The 13247-nt window shown below is 40.7% G+C and overlaps 1 long non-coding RNA gene across 5 annotated transcripts in view; it reads right to left on the bottom strand.

The window, feature by feature from the left end:
• The window catches only part of LOC132690210 (uncharacterized), a 58420-nt gene that overhangs the window by 25939 nt on the left and 19234 nt on the right, over window positions 1–13247 (bottom strand). Inside the window, exon 4 of one of the 5 annotated variants that reach the window (XR_009615311.3) lies at window positions 6807–7464. The exons of the other annotated variants lie outside the window; for them this stretch is intronic. This is a non-coding gene — a long non-coding RNA (uncharacterized LOC132690210). Of the gene's footprint in view, window positions 1–6806; window positions 7465–13247 lie in introns of those variants that run through there. 5 annotated transcript variants of the gene reach the window in all.

The following is a 13247-nucleotide window of genomic DNA, read 5'->3' as shown; positions in this document are numbered from 1 at the left end:
TCATAGGGGGTATGTTTAGTTTCATACAAAACTGCCAGACCTTTATTTCAAAGTGCTTACATGTTTTTACACTCCCAGTAACAAAATAGGAAAGTTAATATTGTTCAATCCCCTTGCTAACGTTTAGTATTGTCAGTCTTTTTAATGTAAGTTATTCTGGTGAGTATGTAGCAGTACCTCATTTTACATTTGTTTTAATTTGCACTCTTTCTGATAATTAATGATATTGAGCACATTTTCAAGCACCCACTGGCCATTCATCTATCTTCCCTTGTGAAGTGTCTGCTCAAATTGTAGCCATTGTTTTATTGGGTTGTTTGTCTTTTTTGCTCTTGAAGTATAGGTGTCTTAAAGTCCTAAAGGCCAATGCTTTGTCAGATAAATGCTTTCTTTACAAATAATGTCTCCCAGTCTATGGCCTGCCTATTCATTTTCTTGAATGTCTAAAAAAAAATCTTTGCTTATCACCAGGTCATGAAGATGCTGTCCTAGGTTTTCTTATAGGAGTTTTATCATGTTAGTTACTACACTTAGCTCTATGATCCACCTCAAATTCATTTTTGTATATAGTACAAGATAATGTTGTAAGGGATATCCAGCTGTTTAGCATCATTTATTGCAAAGACTTTTCTTTCCTATTAGATTGCTTTGGTACCTGCCAAAAATTAAATGGCCACTTAAGTGTATTTTTGAACTCTTCATTCTATTCCATTAACCTAATGGTTATCCTTATGATAGAATCATGCTGTCTTTTTTAAGTTTATTTATTTATTTTGATGGGGGTGGGTGGGGGCAGAGAGAGGGAGAGAGGATCCCAAGCAGGCTCTGCACTGTCAGCGTGAAGATCAACACAGGGCTCAAACCCATGAACCCATGAGATCATGACCTGAGCTGAAACCGAGTCGGACGCTCAACCAACTGAGCTACCCAGGCGCCCTGCGTACTGTCCGATTACTGTAGCTTCAAGGTAAATCCTGAAATAGGATGAGTTCTACACTTTTTTTTTTCTTTCAGTATTGCTTTGGATATTCCAGGTCCTCCACATAAATTTTAGAATCAATTTGTCATTTAAAAAAGAAGGTGGCTAGGATTATGAAGGAGACTTTGTTAAATCTACATATCAATACACTGGAATTGACTAATAATACCGAGTTTTCCAAGCTATGACATGGCATATTTCTGCATTTATTAGGTCTTACTGAATTTCTCTCAGCAATGATTGGCAGTTTTCACTGTATAGGACTTGTCTTTTGTTAAATGTATCCCTAAGCAGTGTATGTTTTTGTTTGTTTTTTATTTGAGAGAGAGTGAGACAGAGAGAGAGAGAGCACAAAAGGGGAGAGGAGCAGAGAGAGAATCCTAAGCAGGTTCCGTACTATCAGCTCAGAGCCCCATGTGGGGTTTGGTCCCACAAACCATGAGATCATAACCTGAGCCAAAATCAAGAGTCATACACTCAACCAACTGAGCCACCCAGGTGCCCCCGTTTTTTGATACTATTATAAGTGGAATTTTTTTTTCCACCTGTATGCTGCTGATATACAAAAATACAACTGATTTTTAAAATTATAGCCCTGTATCGTGTGAAGTTGCTAATTCTGGTTATTATTTCTGTTGTAGATCTCTTAGTGCTTTTTTTTTTTTTTTAAAGTAATCTCTACACCCAACATGGGGCTTAAACTTACAACCCCAAGATCAAGAGTCACAGGTTCTACCAACGAAGCCAGCCAGGCACCCCCCTTGGTATTTCCATATAAACAATCATGTCATGTACAAATAGAGTACTTTTTACTTTCCAATCTTTATGTCTCTCGTGCTACTGCACTGACTAGGATCTCCAGTACAATGTTGAATACCAAAGGTGAGAGTATACTTGCCTTGTTCCTAAGCTTGGGGGGGAAGCATTCAATATTTCACCATTAAATATGATGTTGGCTCTAGATTTTTCACAGATATGCTTTTTCACATTGAGAAACTTTTTTTCTATTCCTAACTTGCTGAGAGCTTTGTCATGAATAGATGTCGAAAACGTATAAAGTTTTTTCTACCAGCGATTATCTTTTTTTCCTTCTTTTTGTTAATATGGTGCATTACATTGATTTTCCAATGTTAGACCAGTTTTGCATTCCTAAGAGAAATCCCATAGGTTATGATGTATTTTTATATACCATCAGATTTTATTTGCTGACATTTTATTATGAATTTTTGCATCTATGTTCATGAGAGATATTGGTTTTTAACTTCCTTCCTTTGTCCCTCCCTCTCCCTCTTTCTTTTTTCTTTTCTAATGTCTTTCAAGTTTTGGTATCAGGGTTACACTGGCCTCACAAAACAAATTGGAAAGCATTCCTTTATTTTCTGGAAGAGTTTTTGTAGCATTGGTAATACTTTTCTTAAGTAGTTAATAGAATTCATGAATAGACCATCTGGGCCCAGAGTTTCCTTTGCAAGAAGTTCTTGGTAATGCATTGTTTATTTACTAGCTAAAGGGACATTCAGGGGGTCCCTGGGTGGCTCAGTCAGTTAAGTGTCCAACTTCAGCTCAGGTCATGATCTCATGGTTCATGGGTTCGAACCCCACGTCAGGCTCTGTGCTGACAGCTCAGAGCCTGGAGCCTGCTTCAGATTCTGTGTCTCTCCCTCTCTCTCTGCCCTTCTCCAATTCGTGCTCTGTCTTTCTCTCAAAAATAAATAAACATTAAAAAAATTATTTTAATAAAATAAAATAAAGGGACATTCAGATTTTCTATTTTATCTTATATCAGTTTTGGAAGGTGTAATTTTCAAGGAATTTGTCCATTTCCTCTACATTGTCTAATTTATTGGCATAGACTTGTTTATGACATCCTTTTAATAGCCTTTTAATATCTTTAGCACAGTGATATGCCTTCTTTTGTTCCTGATATTGGTAGTCTGTCTTCTCTCTTTTATTGGGGGGCAGGGGGAAGGTGGTCAGTCTGGCTAGGGGTTAATCAATTTTGTTACCTTCTCAAATAACCAACTTTTGGCTTTGCTATTGCTAAATGTATTATTTATCTGCTTTCTATTTTATAATTTCTGTTCTTCTATCATTTCCTTCCTATCATTTACTTTAGGTTTACTTTGCTCTTCTTTTTCTATCTTCTGAAAGTGAAACTTAGGCCTTTTTTCCCCAATACATACATCTCTAAGAACTGCTATAAATACATCTCTAAGAACTGCTTTGTTTCATCTTGCAAAGTTTGGTATGTTTTATTTTTATTATCATTCAAATCAAAATATTTTCTAATATTCTCTGGGATTTCTTAGACTTTTTGTTGTGTAGAACTGTGCTGTTTAATTTCCAAGTATTTGGGGTTTTCTACATACATTGTTATTGATTTGGAATTTAACTCCATGGTCGTCAGATAACATACTCTATATGATTTTAGCCCTTTTGAATTTATTGAGATTTGTTTTATGGCCCAGAATGTGATTTACCTTGGTGAATATATCAAGGGCACTTAAACTTGAAAATAATGTGTATTCTGGTGGGTACTTTGTTCCATAAATATTTATTAGATTGAGGTGGTTCAAAGTGTTGTTCGAATCTTTTATGTATTTACTGATTTTTGTCTAGTTGTTTTTTATAATTGCTGAGAGAGTGGTGTTAAAATGGCCAACTACAATAGTGTATTTGTGTCTTTCTCCCTTTATTTCTGTCATTCTGTTAGTTTTTCCTGCATGTATTTTGAAACTCTGTAATGTATGCTTATTATACCTTCCTGATGATATTTATTATTATGAGGTTTCTTTTTTAATCTCTGATGATAGTCTCCATCTTAATACTTCATTTTATATTAATTTAGCCACTTCAACTTTCTTATCCTTACTGTCTGCATGATACATCTTTTCTCATCTGCTTCCTATCAACGTCTTTTATGTGTCCCTCATAGACAGTATTGTTGGGCTGTGCTTTTCTATCTGGCAGATTCTGCCTTTTAATTGAAGTGATTTAGACTAGTAACCTTAATGTAATTACTGATATGGTTGAATGTTGGTCTACCATTTTACTATTTTTTTTTCCTCTTTATCTCCTGTTGTTGTTGTTGTTGTTGTTGTTGTTTCCTCTGTTCCTCCTCTCTTGCCTTCTTTTCGGGCTAATTGATTATTTATTAGAAATCTACCCTCATTTATCAATTAGCTTTTTTGTTATACTTCTTTGCATTTTTAAGAAGTGATCACCATAGAAATATAATATATATCCATAACATTTCAGTCTATTTAGAATTAATATCGTGCCACTTCATGCAAAATATGTATTAAGTGTTACATCTATGTAAGTTAAAAACCTCACAATACAATGTTAAAATGTTTGTTTTGGGGGCACCTGGGCGTCTGACTCTTGATTTTGATTCAGGTCATGTTCTCAGGTTTTGTGAGTTCAAACACTGCATGGGGCTCTGTACTGACAGCATAGAGCCTGCTTGGGATTCTCAGTCTCCCTCTCTCTCTGCTCCCCACTCTCAAAACTAATAAATAAACTTAAAAATAATGTGTCTAAATTCTATTTTTAAAAAAATGTTTGCTTTGGGGCACCTGAGTGGCTCAGTCAGTTGGGCATCCGACTCTTGATTCTGGCTCAGGTCGTGATCTCACGGATTGAGCCCCCACATCAGCACTGTCAGCACTGAGCCTGCTTGGGGTTCTCTCTCCTTCTCTCTCTGCCCCTCCCCTGCATGCCCACGAACTCTCACCAGAAAGAGAGAGAGAGAGAGAGAAAGTGAAGCTTTAAAAATGTTTGCTTTAAACATTTATAAGTATTTTAAGAAATGGAGAGGAAAGTGATTTCTTATATTCTTTTTTTAATTTGTAAATGTTTATTCATTTTTGAGAGATAGAGACAGAATGCGAGTGGGGGATGGGCAGAGAGAGAGGGAGACACAGAATCTGAAGCAGGCTCCATGCTCTGAGCTGTCAGCACAGAACCTGATGTGGGGTTTGAACCCATGGACTGTGAGATCATGACCTGAGTTGAAGTCAGACACTCCACCGACTGAGCCACCCAGGCACCCCTTATATTTATTCTTATATTTACTATCTCTGGTGCTTTTCATTATTCCTGAAGATCCAAATTTCGACCTGGTATCATTTCCTTTCACTCTGAAAAAACTTCTTTAGCATTTCCTACAGTGCAGATCTGTTGTCTATGAATTCTCCTAGGTTTTGTTTATCCATAAATGTATTTATTTAATTTTAAACGGTTTCCTGTCCAGGACTATGCTGTAGTGCCTTTCTGTTTCCCACAAGACTTCAGGAAAGGCTGTTTCACAAAGAGCCTGGTTACTGGGGTCTTGGGGAGCATGGGGAGAAAAGCATCTGCGGGGGTAAAAAGCCTCACAGCTAGAGGGGCAAGACGGAGAATCAGAGCAGCAGAAATTGAGAAGAGAGATGATGCAAACTATCCTTCTCTCATCGTGGAGCACCCCAACGTTTACGCAAGCCTCCAAGCCTCTCGTGTGTCTGTTAGAGGAAGAGTAACCCCAGAAACACGGAGCATGTGAGGACATTCAGGTTACACAAAAGCCAAGTTTAATTCAACTTGACAAGTATTATTAAGTGTGTGATGTGTACTTTCAGTTCTTTGGGCCTTCATTAGGACTCTTCAGAAATCTTACTTTTCAGCTGGGGAATGTGCAAACTCAGCGGAAAGACTCCCTTCCCATTGGCCTGTGGGCTCAGCTGACTCCATGACTCTACCTGGGAAGTTGCTCACTAGCCAGAGGCCGCCAGATGTGCCCCATAAACTGGTAAACGTGTCACAACAGAGAGGGTTGAAAAAAGCTTCCTCTCACCACCAGTGACACTAGGGAAAGAACTTTTCCTGAGACGTATGTCACTCAGCTCCCCAAAGCCAGGCGTGCCTGGGGCGCAGGGTGTGGGAACTTCTTTCTAGCTCTCCCTGGGAAAGATTCAGGCCCAGTGCAGGCCAGGGCTGGGGTGAGACAGGAGATGCACTCGCCTCCTGTGTGAAATTGAAGAGGCCGCCCCACATCTCAGAAATCAAGATAAATACTATTTTACTGCCACGTTTTTCTTTTCTTTTTTAAATTTTTTAAGTATGAAATTTATTGTCAAATAGGTTCCATACAACACCCAGTGCTCATCCCAACAGGTGCCCTCCTCAATGCCCATCACCTACTTTCCCCTCCCTCCCACCCCCTATCAACCCTCAGTTTATTCTCAGTTTTTAAGAGTCTCCTATGGTTTGCCTCCTTCCCTCTCTGTAACTCCCCACCCCCCTTCTCCTCCTCCCTGGTCTTCTGTTAAGTTTCTCAGGATCCACATATGAGTGAAAATATATGGTATCTGTCTTTCTCTGTATGACTTATTTCACTTAGCATCACACTCTCCAGTTCCAACCACATTGCTACAAAGGGCCATGTTTCATTCTTTCTCATTGCCACGTAGTACTCCATTGTGTATATAAACCACAATTTCTTTATCCATTCATCATTTGATGCACATTTAGGCTCTTTCCATAATTTGGCTATAGTTGGAAGTGCTGCTATAAACATTGGGGTACAAGTGCCCCTATGCATCAGTACTCCTGTATCCCTTGGGTAAATTCCTAGCAGTGCTATTGCTGGGTCATAGGGTAGGTCTATTTTTAATTTTCTGAGGAACCTCCACACTGCTTTCCAGAGCGGCTGCACCAATTTGCATTCCCACCAACAGTGCAAGAGGGTTCCCGTTTCTCCACATCCTCTCCAGCATCTATAGTCTCCTGATTTGTTCATTTTGGCCACTCTGACTGGCGTGAGGTGATATCTCAATGTGGTTTTGATTTGTATTTCCCTGATGAGGAGCAGCATTGAGCATCTTTTCATGTGCCTGTTGGCCATCTGGATGCCTTCTTTAGAGAAGTATCTATTCATGTCTTCTGCCCATTTCTTCACTGGATTATTTGTTTTTCCGGTGTGGAGTTTGGTGAGTTCTTTATAGATTTTGGATACTAGCCTTTTATCTGATGTCATTTGCAAATATCTGTTCCTATTCCGTCAGTTGCCTTTTAGTTCTGTTGATTGTTTCCTTTGCAGTGCAGAAGCTTTTTATCTTCATGAGGTCCCAATAGTTCATTTTTGCTTTTAATTCCCTTGCCTTTGGAGATGTGTCAAGTAAGAAATTGCTGCAGCTGAGGTCAGAGAGGTTTTTTCCTGCTTTCTCCTCTAGGGTTTTGATAGTTTCCTATCTCACATTCAGGTCCTTTATCCATTTTGAGTTTATTTTTGTGAATGGTGTGAGAAGGTGGTCTAGTTTTATCCTTCTGCATGTTGCTGTCCAGTTCTCAGCACCATTTGTTAAAGAGACTGTCTTTTTTCCATTGGATATTCTTTCCTGCTTTGTCAAAGATTAGTTGGCCATACTTTTGTGGGTCCAGTTCTAGAGTCTCTATTCTATTCCACTGGTCTATGTGTCTGTTTTTGTGCCAACTGCCATATTTCTCTTTACAAAAAAAAAAAAAAACAACAAAATTAAGGCGAAAAAGCTCTACGATGAACCAAATATTAAAATTTTCAATAAGTCAGTGCAACTCTGCAATTGTATAATTCATATCACTTGCCCTCTCCTGGTCCCACCCATGCTGGGACCTACCTTCACTTAAAATATTGGTGTTTTGTTCATCATGGATCTTTTTGCATTAATTTTGATTTAAAAAAATATTCCATTAAAATGACATTTTTCTTGATTACTGTGGTTTTGGGCGCTCTCTCAAATTTTGCACTTGCTTTACCCTGGTACCAGCCCTGAACATCTTTAAGAACCTCTTTAAAATCTTCCCTGCCACTCTTCCAGCCCATCAAAAGAAATCCCCAACATACCTTGATGATAGAAAGGCATTTTTTACATACATAAATGTAAAAAGCTTACTGGAGACACTAATAACAGCCAAAAGAAGGATTTGCGTAAACTCCTGGCACAGTTCATTTGGCAGATTTATAAAAAGGAGTTCTAACAGACTTCTAGATCCCAGAGTAAACATTCATCAATTAAAATGACCTTAAATTTCTTCACTTGAACATAAGAGACTAAGAACTAAGGCTGAAAAAAATAAGAATGTGAGTTTATTTTGTTACATTGGTGATATAATACGCAAGAATGTATTTGTTATGTATTCATGATTTCATTTGGATGGAATAATTAAATCTCAGCTCTGATACTTTTGGTAGAGTATGGTCAGCATGGGTGCCATTCATAAAATACTGAATCCATTTTACTCAGTCCCATCGCATGCCAGTAGAGGCAACGTGGAATAACAGCGAGAATTCTAGATTGTGAATCCCAGTGAGGATCTATATTACCCATGTCATTTGGAGCATGTCATGAAATGTCCTTGGGTCTCACTTTCCTCATCTTTAAAAGGGGGCTACAAATTTAGCTTAAATACCATGTCATTAAGAAGAACTCTTAATTGCTTGCCCCTTTATTTATGCTAAATAATTACAGGTCATCTTGATTATCCTTGGTGTCTAAAATTAGAAAAGCTAATTTTGAAAAATAAAGAATTATTTATAAAGAACATTTTGAAAAAGGAGATAGGAATAAGTAGAACCAAATTTTGTTTTAAACAATAATGATTATAAAATTTTTTGGAGTCCAACGAATTGGTATTCATATACCAAACGGGAGAGAGAGTGACCATTTCTAACCAGTAACTTAATAGCGTTCAGAATAGACATTCTGAGGGGCACCTGGCTGGCTTGGTTGGTAGAACATGTAACGCTTTAAAAAATTTTTGTTTAATGTTTATTTTTGAGACAGAGACAGCGCATGAGTGGGGGAGGGGCAGAGAGAGAGGGAGACACAGAATCTGAAACAGGCTCCAGGCTCTGAGCCGTCAGCACAGAGCCCGACGCGGGGCTCGAACTCACAAACCGCGAGATCATGACCTGAGTCAAAGTCAGACGCTCAACTGACTGAGCCACCCAGGTGCCCCAAGAACATGCAACTCTTGATCTTGGGGTCATGAGTTTGAGCCCCATATTGGGCATAGAGATTACTTTAAAAACAAAGTTCAAAATAAAGACTCTGGGCTAAAACATCAGTGGTCTGGGGTGATTAAAAAAAAAACGATGAGCTTAGCATCTGAGCTAAAGCTCCAGCAGGTGGAGGAGGAACACTGCACTTGACAATGGCTGTCATTCTTCAGAGGTAGAAACATCACATTCTCACCAGGACTTAATGAAGAATCCAGATTCTATTATTAATTTCCTCCCCAAAGTCTAATCTTGTTGGGATTATGATTCATGATTCTGACTATATAGCATTTGGAAGGTTATTCTTTAATTTTCTTAGCAGACCATCTCCTCTGCTCCTCACTTTCAATTCTAGCTGTTCTTTCCCACCTTGTAGCCAGATGAGTCCCTTAGGACCTTCTCCAAGAACCCCACAGACACTAATATCTTAACTAAAAAGAACAGGAACAAAAGTCTTATGAGCTCCCTGTACAGTTTGTCTCTTTGTAATTTTGTAACAGCTTTGTTGAGGTATAATTCACCTACCATACAATTCACCCATATGAAGTGTACAATTCATATTTTCATCACTCTGAAAGGAAACCTTGTGCCCATTAATAGTCACCTCCCATTCTCCCATATCCCCCAGCCCCAGGCAACCACTAAGTCACTTTCTGTCCCTATAGATTTGCCTAGTGTGGACATTTTATATAAATGAATCATTATGTGGTCTTTTGTGACTGGCTTATGTCACTGGGGCTGATGTCCTCAAGGTTCATCCATGTTGAACCATGAATCTGCACTCCAATCTTTTTGATGCCTGAATAATAGTCCATTGGATGGAATGGCATTTCATTTATCCGTTCATCAGAGGGTGGACATTTGAGCTTGGACACTTTTTGGCTATTGTGAATAACGCCTCAATGAACACAGTGTACAAGTTTTGTTGGATAGATGTTTTCAGTTCTCTTGGGCACATATCTAGAAATGGAATTGTTGGGTCACATGTACCTTTATACTTTTTTTTTTTTTTTTTTTGAGAGAGAGAGAGAGAGAGAGAGAGAGAGAGAGAGAGAGAGAGAGAGAATGCGAGCCAGGGGAGGGGCAAAGCAAGAGGGAGAGAGAGAATCTCAAGCAGGCTCCATGCCCAGGCCAGAGCCTGATGCAGAGCTCAATCTCATTGGCTCATGATTGAGCCAAAATCAAGAGTCAAACACTCAACCAACTGAGCCACCCAGGCACCCCTTTACTTTTCAATAGACTAATGTGACAATTATCGATCTCTGCATGGAAAATTACCTCGAGCTTCATGGCTTAAAAGAACAATAATCAGGGGCACCCGGTGGCTCAGTCAGTTAAGTACCCTACTTCTGCTCAGGTCAGGATCTCGCGGTTTGTGAGTTTGAGCCCTACATCAGGCTCTGTGCTGACAGCTTGGAGCCTGGAGCCTGCTTCGGATTCTGTGTCTCTCTCTCTGCCCCACTCATCCTCTCATTCTCTCTCCTCTCTCTCTCTCTCAGAAAATAAACATTAAAAATTAAAAAAACAACAACTAATCATTTACTATCTCTCACTAATCATTTACTATTTCCTGTGGGTCAGGAATTTGGGAGTAACTTGAGTAGGAGGCTGCAGTCAGACGCTGGTCACTGCGGAAGTCCTCTGAAGGCTGGGTTGGAGCTGGGGGACCCACCTCTAGGGTGGCTCACTCACGACTGGCAAGTTAGTGCCGGCTTTTGGGTGGGGCCTCAGTTCGTCTCTGCATGGGCTTCCCTACAGGGATGCCCAAGTGTCCTCAAAATAGCAGTCTTCCTCTAAAGCAAGCTAGCCAAGAGACCTAGGTGGAAGCTGCATTATCTTTTATGACTTAGCCTCAGAAGGCAGACAACTGTCACCTTTACCAAGTTCTGTCGTTCACATAGGCCGGCCCTGATTCACGTGGGAGGGGGTGTGCAAGGGACAGATGGCAGGGGAGGCAGGTTGGAGACATCTTGGAGGCTGGCAACCACAAATAGGTTGATTTCAAAGCTCCATTCTCTGTTGTTCCTGCGGAGATGATCTAAATTTACAGACCCTAGGCAAGAGGTCAAAAAATACGTGGCAGGGTTTACAGGATTGTAACAGCACCAGGTTGCACCCCGCCACCACTTGGTGGATTTAACAACCTGCAGTGGAGCTTCCCGACTGTCCTGCTGGGGACTTCGAGGAGAAGGAGAATCTAAGCAAACTACAGAATAGAAAGATACAGCCTTCCTGCTGTCCTTGGATTATTGCCCCTGGTATTCACCTCTGGAAGAGCCAATGCTTTGTCCCCCTATCTACATCAGCAAAATCCTCCTGGAATGTCACTGGGGTTATTTGATCCAGTAGCCAAATCCATGTTGTCTCCTGGCAAATCAGCAAGTACTTATTAAGCATCTACTGTGTACCCAAGACCAAAGCCCGGGATCATCTGAGACTAGTGTAGATGGAAACGCCAGAAAGGGCCAGGCATGACCAAAATAGATTGTTGTCAAACCCACCTGTCTTGAGGCTTCAAAGGCAACAAGTGGAAAGGATTTTTTGTTTTTGAGTTAGCATTTAGAGTAGTTACAGCCTCAAGAATGCCTTCAGGTGATTTTCATTTGGAAAATTCCCGAGGACAAGAAACACAAAGATAGATTAAGGAGCATTTCTAGAGACTTTTAGTCACCTGACAACAAGATGTAATGCTTATCCTGGATTAGATCCTGGATGGGGGAAAAGTGGCTAGAAAATACATTACTGGAAATTGGTCAAATTGGAACACAAACTGTAGATTAAATAATAGTATTGGATCAGTACTATGTTAACGTTTCTGAATTTTATAATCATATTGTGGTGATGCAATAAAACATTTATTCTTAGGAAATATGCATTGAAGTATTATGGGGTAAATGTGTCTACACCTTAGTTTTGAGTGGTTCAGAAAAAAAATTCTGCATATACATATGTGCATGCGCACGCACACACACACGCATATGGAAAGAGAGACAGCAAGTAAATGCAGCAAAATGTGAGCAGTGAATCTGGGTGAAGGGCATATGGGAATTCTTCATACATATGCTGTTTGCCACTTTTCTGTAAAATTGAAATTGTTTTGAAATAAAAAGATTTTAAAGAGAAAAAGAAACACCCGAGGGTCTTATGTGAAGGCCAAGATAGTCTGGTGTCATTGCTCCTTCATGGAACGGTAGATTGAAAAAGTCAAGGTCAGCCAGGTGCCGATTACCCACATGACCCAGACAGTGCTGTGGGTAGGGTGCTGGAAGTGTCAACCAACGGTTTCAGCTGACAACATCTGCTGGCAGTTAATAAAAACTCCAGGGGCACCTGGCTGGCTTAGTCAGTGGAGCATGCAACTCTTGGTCTGGGGGTTGTGAGTTCGAGGCCCACATTGGGTGTAGAGGTTACTTAAAAATAAAATATTTAAAAAAATAAAGACTCCAGCAATACTGAAGTTTTACAGTGTCCTTGTGACCCCACAGTCAGCCCCTGAAAGTGACAGTCTCAGCTTGCTCTGCCCCCAACCTCTGGCCCAGCAGCCACCTCAACAGCTCCTCTGAGACATCCCAAGCTGGCCAAGAGCGTCACTTGCCCTCTTGTTTCCCAAGACCGAGTGCCTTCTTCTGCTCATTCGGGCCCTGGGCTGAAAGGCAGAGACCTCCCCTGTTCCCCCAACATCAGAGGCAGCCTGGCTAGAAACCCGTGGCAACAAATCCCCCAAGTTTCCAAGAACATCTCAGAGCCGCAGGGTCAGCCAAATGTCTTTGAAATGGTCCAGGGTAAGAACCCCCCTCCACACGACACTACTCAGTCTCAGAGGTCAAGGTGCATGTTCTGATTCTTATTCCATTAGATGTGTAGGAGGCAGCTGGGAGCCCCAGAGACTCAGAAGACACAGATCCAATCAAGGCCCGGAGGATTCCCAAGTTAAAAACATTGGCCTTCAGAGCTCACTAAATGTGAACTCTACAAATTGGTTTCAAAGTCAGCCAAGCCTGGGTTTCGTCATCTGCCCGCCAGAGCCAACTGACTGGCTTCCCATTAGCAGGGGGAGGAAGTGGAAAGGCCCAGCCCCGGGGGGCTTCAAAGAGGAGGAGGTCCCTGACAAGAGAATCAATCACAGAGCCCTGATGAGAACGACAGGGGAAAAGGTCTTTCTAGTCCCCATGAAAGTGGTTACCAGACTGTGATGGCTCCAGGCAAGCCACCTGCTGGGGACAAAGACCTTTCTCCTTTAGCTCAGACTCT

This window comes from Panthera onca, chromosome E2, assembly GCF_046562875.1.
Source record: "Panthera onca isolate mPanOnc1 chromosome E2, mPanOnc1 haplotype 2, whole genome shotgun sequence".
NCBI lineage: Eukaryota > Metazoa > Chordata > Mammalia > Carnivora > Felidae > Panthera > Panthera onca.
This window is presented reverse-complemented; position numbering and strand designations above follow the sequence as displayed.